The sequence below is a fragment of the Triticum dicoccoides genome, chromosome 1B (genome assembly GCF_002162155.2).
Source record: "Triticum dicoccoides isolate Atlit2015 ecotype Zavitan chromosome 1B, WEW_v2.0, whole genome shotgun sequence".
Taxonomy (NCBI): Eukaryota; Viridiplantae; Streptophyta; class Magnoliopsida; order Poales; family Poaceae; genus Triticum; species Triticum dicoccoides.
In genome coordinates this window covers 446,230,135-446,236,836 of record NC_041381.1, presented here as the reverse complement: position 1 = coordinate 446,236,836, position 6,702 = coordinate 446,230,135, and positions in this window count along the sequence as shown.

Below are 6,702 nucleotides of genomic sequence, written 5' to 3'. Positions count from 1 at the left end.
GATCGCACGAAGAGCAGATCGAGGCGAAGCACACGAGCAGTTTACCCAGCTTCGGAGCTCTCCGGGGAGATAACACTCCTACTGCTGCTTGTCTGGTTGTATTATCTTGTGTTCTTGCTCGCGAGAGCTAAGTGTTTTCTGGCTTGCGAATGAGTCGAACCTCGCGAACCGAACTCTGTCTAACCTTCGAACCCCCCTCTACGTTGTGCATGGGCCTCCTTTTATACGCTAAAGGGGTCACCGACAGGTGGGAACGCAGAGAAGGGTACAAATGTAAAAAGTGAGGTGGTTGATACAGTTACTTGTACAGTGCACCCTACCTAACTCTGACGGCAGGGGACAAGGGCATTAAATGCCCGTCTGAGTCGCCCGAACAGTGCAGAAAAGGACCGTTAGGGGCGCCACCATTCGCCATGATGGCGATCTTGTCAGCTTTGCATGCCACTGCGCACGGCTGGCTGCACAGCCTCCCGCCACGCGCGCCCGGAGAGGCCCCCAGAGCGACACGTTGGTGGATGTGCTGGAGCGTGGGCACAGAGTGGCCGCCTGCCGCGGCAAGCGCCTTGCCGTTGTTGTTATCTTGTCGGGTCCGGAAGCTTGTCGCTCACCGGGCCTCGAGGTACCTTGGTTGGTCTTCCCGGCAAGCTCCTCTTGCCAGGGCCTTGTTGCCTTGCCGGAGCGCGTGGCGCGTCGCGGAAAGTTCCTTGGAGTGCCTTGGTTGACCTTCCTGGAAAGCTCCTCTTGCCGGGGCCTTGTCTCCTGAGCTTAAATACTTTGTTCTTGAATGGCTCCAAGGGAACCACGGAGGATCTTGGCGTTCTCCCGGCAAGCCTTGCCGCGGGGTGCTGCAATTGCCCGTGCACAAGTTCGGGGTACTAGGGCACCCCTATTCTAGTATACCGACAGGAGCCCCCGGGCCTGGGCCAGACACGGTGCCGAGCTCTGTTGGGCCAGGCCCAAGACAGGGCACGGGCACACGTGGACTAGGCCACGCCGAATCTCGCTCTGTATCCACCGCGCTCTCCCCTAACGGCATGCGTTGAATGCGGCGTTGTGGGAGAGATCGTGGGTGGTTCTTTATTCGGAAGGGCGAAACGTCCGCCCCGTCCCTCTTTATAAGCAGAGGGAACAGGGGCATTTCGTTCCCCCTCGCTGGTTGCTTCTACTCCATCTTCACGAACCTCCGCCGCTCCCCCCCTTCTTCTCGAAGCTGAGAGAGCAGCGCTCCGTCCCCCATTGCCACCAGCATCACCAACGCCGTCGACCTCCCTCACCACCTCCGCCATGGCTCCGAAAGCCGACAAGGGAAAGGGCGTGAAGTCGGCCGAGGCGCAGCGGCTCGCGGCGCTGCGGAAGGAGCGGGTGATCTTCTCCCCCCAGCTCGGCGTGAAGGAGCTGAGGGAGTACATCTACCTCTTTTGGGTGACGGAGACGCGGGCGCATCCCCGCACGAGGGTACTCCCAGCCGCTGCTTCGGAACTGGCTCCAAACGGGTACCCATTCTTCGCGCTGTTCTTCTATTGTGGGCTCTGCCCGCCCTTCTCGGAGTTCTTCTGCGATATCATGAACACCTACGGCTTCCGCCTCCTTGATTTCACCCCCAACGTCGTTCTGACCATGGCAGTTTTCGCACATTTGTGCGAAAACTTTGTCGGAGTCCACCCCAATGTTGCCCTTTTCCGCCACTTCTTCATACCTCGGGTAGAGAGAGGAGAGCCGCTTGCCGGAGGGATCGCCTGGATCTCGAGAGTCGGCAAGAAGGAGGCGTACTTGGAGGGTGAGCTCCGTAGCAAGTGGGATGAGAGGAGAGCGGAGTGGTGCTGGATCGTCGAGGAGAATCCGCAGGCCTTCACCGCTGTGCGCCAAGCTCCAATAGTGCGCCGCAATGACTGGAGCAACGTGGCCCCAGAAGATGAGAGGTTGAAGATCGACATCACTAGGATTCTTCGCCTCAGGCTTGCCGGGCTCACTGTAGGCGCTGTAGGCGTAGATTTCCTCCGCCGCTGCATTGCCCCCCTGCAGGAGAGGGGGAGGCCCGCCTGGGAATTCAAGAACTCGGCGGACATCATGAGGCTGCGGCCGGGCCTCAACTATAACTTAACCGTCTTGGAGCTGGATGCAATGCTCCTGGAGTTGTTCAAACGCGATCCCCAGCACCCATTCACGCTGTCGAGAGGCGTCGTTCCATTGTGCAATAATTCTTCGCTTGACCAGATCCGCGCCATGATGCCGTTGTGCGATTCACACGGAATCGTTCCAACTTGGCAAGAGCCTGCGGATGACGTCGTGCAAGCGTTCTTCGACAACTTGGAAGAAGTGTCGGTCCATGCTGACGAGCAGAAGAGCCTCACCCGTGACACCACCGACGAGGAGCTGCAGCGCATAGCCACTAGGGCGGAAGAGGTTGCGGCCGCAGCTGCCGCGGGCGTGTTCGGGTTCATTGTGGAGGAGGCGGAGGCGGCAGAGGCGGCAAACCTCCCCGAGCGCGTGGAGTTCATTGGCGAAGAAGAGCCTGCCGGCTCTGAAGCTGAGCCGAGCGAGGCCGGCGAGGAAGAGCCCGAGCCTTCAGAAGGTTTGCCGCAGGCAGAGCCCCCGGCCCCGCCAAGAAGGCATCTTTGCAGGGCCGCAGATGTAGCGGGGCGGCAGCCGGGTCAACAGCCGCCAAGCCGTGCGACACACTCTACCGCGGCAAGCAATGTTGCCGCGGGAGCGCCCCACGCAGCAGCGGCAACTAGAGCGGGATCTTCCCGGGCCACTGCCACCGCCCCCGCCAAGCGGACAAGGGATCCTACTCCTCCGCCTCGCTGCACCGGAAGGGAGCCGGACTTTGATCTTTCCGCGCTCAGCTCCGACGAGGAGGAAGAAGAGTAAGTTTCCTTGGTGCTCTTGTAGTTCTTCAATCTTGCTGTTTTTATCTTGTATCTGACTTGCTTCAATCTGGACTCCTTTCTTTTCAGGACGCTGGCCCAGAGAGCGGCGAAGAGGGCCAAGGTCGCGGTGATTGTCATCGAAGATGACCCCACCGTGTCAGCAGGGGGTGGGTCCGAGACTACCTTCACGGACCCGGCAACCACTCCTCAAAACAGCCCCCAGCGTAAGTTCATAGTTGGCTTTCTGCTGTCAGGCGTGCATGAGTGCTTTTTCCTTTGTTGATATCTTGCTTGTTGATTTGTGTAGGAGCAGAGCAGCCATATCAGGAGCGCCCGGAAGCTGGTCCCGAAGTGCCATCTGCTTCGACTACACCGCTAAGGGAGGAGTTCCCGGTAAGGGAGCGTTCTCCGGCAAGAGAGAACTCTCCGGCAAGGGGCAGCACCGTCGATCCTGCGGCGGCCGAGACCGCAACTGCAGATCTTGGCATAGGTAATTCACTTGCCCAAAAACTTTCCCTTGGGTTCTTCTTCTTCTGATTTTCTTCTCTTGGATTTTTGATTGATTTTTCTCCCTTCTTCGTTCTTCAGACCCATCTGCTGCTGAGCCAATGGAGACAGAGGGCACCGGCGAGGAAGGCGCGCATGGCAGCACTGACGACGCCGCCGCCAACGAAGAAGGGGCCGGTGCTAATGAGACCGCCGGCGAGGGGGCCGCCAAGGCTGCCGCCGCAGAAGCCGGCGAGGGGTCGGGCGATCGTACTGATGACCCTGAGGCCGCAGGAGCGCCAGGCGCTGCGCCGACCGCCGATCCCTCTGCCGCTGCTGCGGATCCGGGCTCCGAGGAGCCCCAGCCCGGCGCCTACTTGAAGGCCGGCGACGATATCTTCATCAAACTACCCTGGGCGTCGAGCTCCAGGGCGCCGGTCGAGGGGGAAACTTTCGATGGGGAGGTGCTCGCCTCCGCTGGACTGTCGTTGGTCGACGCGCCCAGCAGCAGCAGTGGCGAGCCTGAGGAGGAGCAGCTGCTGCGGAAGCTGCTGTCACTCTACCGCGCCCGGCAAGCCAAGCTAGCTTCCCGGGAAGCGCTTGTCGCGAAGGCGGGAGTTGATATGGAGAAGCGCGCGGAGGAGCTCCGGGGCCACAATCAAGAAGCTCTCCGGTCCCTGGCACAGGAGCGGGAGCGACTCGACGAGGAGCGCATGGCCTTCCTTCTCGAGAAGGCCGAAGCTGAGGAGGAACAAAGGCTGGCCGCCGAGAAGCAGTCCGCGCGAGAAGGCGAATTGGTGCAGCGGAAGGCCAACCTCGAAAGCTACGAGGAGGAGCTTGTCGAGCGCGAGCAAGCACTTGGCGGGGCGCTCAAGGAAGCAAAGGACGCTGCCGCAATCGCAGAGGCCGCCAAGAAAGAGCTAGAGGAGAAGGTGGCGCAGCTGGAGGCCAACATTGGGAAGAGCGGCGAGGAGCTTGCCGCGCTCAAGCGTGAGCGTGAGAAGGATGCTGCCGCCCACGGTGAGCTGCAAGGTCTTCTCGCTGAGAGGGGCAAGGAGCTCAGCGCCACCAAGGATTCCAATGCAGACCTGGAGTTGAAGCTGGCCACGCTGATGCAGACGCTGGAGGCCGCCAAGGAGCGGGAGAAGACCTTGTCGGAGAAGGTCAAGGCCGACAAGGCGCTGCTGGAGAGCATCGCAGTTACCCAGAACTCGTTCAGAGATACTGTGGAGCACTAGACCGAGGGTCTGGTGAATATTGCCGCAGTCATCGACGAGGAGCTGGCGCAGCTGGGGATGGGGGACTTTGGGTATCCCTCCGACGAGAATCTCCAGCCCAGCGCCAAGCTCAGCCTGTTCGTCAAGGGCGTGGCGACGGCACTCCAGCGGCTCCGGGAGAGGATCCCAAAGCAGCTGGCCGACGAGTCGTGCAAAATCTACGCCGGGGTTCTCCAGAAGGTGCTGATGAAGGTGGCCTTCCGCAATCCAGGCCTCAGCTTCACCAACGTCCTCAAGTCCTTGCCGCCAAACGCCGATCGGGACGCACTCAAGGCCCTTGTCGCACCCATTGTGGACAAGGTGAGCGAGATCAAGAGGGTTGAGGGCGACCGCGTAGACTAGGCCGCCCATTTCTTCTTTTCCCTTGTCGCTGCTAATCATGTTATGAAAATAGTTTGTTAGAGCTGCGACAAGTTATCTTGTAATATAACTTTATTTTTGTTATCAATTGCTATGTTATTTCCTCTACTAGATTCCTTCCTTTGTATGTTTTTACCCTACGCTTCTAGGGAACTTGTCGGCGCAGGCGCCCGAGCCGCGAGCGCTGGGTGCGGAACGTCAGCAGCCTGCTGGCGGCGCTGCTTCCGACAAGAAACCTTGTCGCGACTAGATGCAGCACACTTAAGTTGTTGAGCGGACTCAAAACAAAGTAAGGGCGCAACTAGCCACGAGTTGGTTCCTCCACGCACAGGTTTTCCATACAAAGCAGGGTTGTTCGAGGAAGATAACTCAAAAATTTAAAAACTGATTGCTCAAACTTTGGCAACTTAGCTTTTCTGTCGTTTGCTTCCCGGCAAGGCAAAACTTTGCTTGAACGACGCCTGGTCCATACCACAATCTTCTCCTTCCCCCCCCGACAAACTTGTGTGCGAGGGAACCTTCTTTTCCTTTGTTGAAAAAGAAGAAAGAAGAGAAAATAATGATATGGAGCCCTTCGGCTCGTTATTGCTTACCGGATGTAGGTGCTGCACAAAGTGTCAGATAACACATGCAAGAAAGAAACTAATGCATGAAATGGACAAGTTGTGCGGAGCACATGGGGTTTTACTTATGCGCGGGATCTGCGCCCAGCTTTGTACAAAGGATTACATGCAACGGCGGCAAGACTTGTACAAAAGGTGGTTGCCGGAACGGGTTCCGGCAACCGCGCCTTACGGGAAAAACTTACGAAGATGTTCTATGTTCCAGGAGTTGCTCACCGGAATGCCATCTTCGGTCTCAAGGCGGACAGCACCGGGCCTTGTGACTCGTTTCACCCGATAAGGGCCTTCCCACTTCGGCGTCAACTTGTTGGAATTCTTGGCGGACTGAACGCGCCGAAGAACAAGGTCGCCTTCCTCGAAGCTTCTGGCCTTGACTTTGCGGCTATGGTAGCGGCGCAAAGCTTGCTGGTATCGAGCAGCTCGTACAGCAGCCTCAAGACGATCTTCCTCAAGGATGTCACATCCCTAGCTTCAGGCATTGCTCTAGGTTAGCTTCATGTGTGCATCATGTCTATATTTTTGAAACTTGAATTGAGGAATATTGGAAGCCTCAAAACCCTAAATAAAAGAGGGGCTAAAACCCTAGAAATCTTATTCATTGCTCCAAAAGGCTCTTCTTAAATGTTTGATAATTTTTGGTAAGGGTTCTGGTCCCAACCAAAATATTGAACATTTTTTGAGGATTTATTTTTGGGACTTTGAATTTAAATCATTAGCTATTTGAATTTGAATTATATTCATATAATTAGAATATAATTTCAAATACCCCTGAAATATTTTATGAGCTTTTGGAAAAGTCCATCTAGCCAAATAAAAATATTCAGAGAAGTTTTTGGCATTATTTGAATTGGTTTAAATTCAAACAATGGCAAAAGATATTAAATAAAAGAAACAGAACAGAAAAAAAATAAAAGGAGTAAAGCCTACCTGGCCTCACCCGTGCAGCCCACCAGCCGGCCCAGCTCCCCCACCTGGCCGGCCCAGCCCACCTCCTCCCCCCCCCCTTGTCCTCTTCTTCCTCTGCCAGTAGGCAGAGGCGAGGCGTGGCGCGCGCCCGAAGAGCTCCGGCCACCTCCTGCTTCGCCA